Raw genomic sequence first — 773 nt, forward strand, 5'->3', positions numbered from 1 at the left:
ATGTGTCACCCTATGGACAGAACCCCCCCAGGACAGACAGACAGACAGACAGACACCCCCCACTCTGACTCACAGCATAAACGGCCTCTTCCCTTTTCTAGAAAGAGAAAGTGAAACTGTTGGGGGGAAGGAAGTGGGGGGGCCCAGCTGGACACCCACCGACCCCCCCAGCCCCCTGCACCCCTCCCTGCACCCCCCTTTCCCCTCCCCTCCCCCAAATTGGGGAGAGACCCCCCTCCCCCCAACCCCGTTACCTGCTCCGGTGCTCGCCGCGCTCGCCGAGCCTGGAACTGGGGGAGCAAAAGTGAGGAAAATAAGGAAGGAAAATAGAGGGAAAAGCCCCCCAGCCGGGGGGGGGGGGGGGGCCAAGAAAAGGGGAGGGGGGTCCCGGCCTCACCTTGAGGCGGCAGTAGAGGCCGGTGAGGACGAGGCCGTAGAGGAAGAGGACGGCGTCCAACACGTAGCAGATTTCGGGCTCCACCAGAACCCCTGGGGGGGATTTTGGGAGGGAAGGGGGTCCCCGGGTCAGCAGGGAGGTGACATCCCCCCTCCTGCACCCATAACCCTCGTGTGGCCCCAGATGGTGACAGCAGAGGGGTCGGGGGGCGGGGGGGGGGTCGCAGGTGGCACCGGAGCCCCCCTGGAGCCTCCCGGGACCCCCTTTGGGGTCACCCCAAACCCCGGATCACCCCAAAAATCTGAGGCCAACAGCAAGGGAGCCATGTGCCCAGCCAGCTGCTCCCCATCCTGGGGACCCCCATCCCTGTCCCCCC

The 773-nt window shown here is 65.8% G+C and overlaps 1 long non-coding RNA gene across 1 annotated transcript; it reads right to left on the reverse strand.

Moving 5' to 3' along the window:
- Nucleotides 1-39: 39 nt before the first annotated feature.
- On the reverse strand, nt 40-600 carry LOC113942608. Its single transcript, XR_003525974.1, has 3 exons — nt 398-600; nt 255-290; nt 40-97 (listed from the first exon to the last, which is right to left on the reverse strand). It is a non-coding gene; the product is annotated as an uncharacterized LOC113942608 (long non-coding RNA).
- Between the last annotated feature and the right edge of the window lie 173 nt (nt 601-773).

Source organism: Corapipo altera, unplaced genomic scaffold (genome assembly GCF_003945725.1).
Source record: "Corapipo altera isolate COAL_440 unplaced genomic scaffold, ASM394572v1 59351, whole genome shotgun sequence".
Classification (NCBI taxonomy): Eukaryota; Metazoa; Chordata; class Aves; order Passeriformes; family Pipridae; genus Corapipo; species Corapipo altera.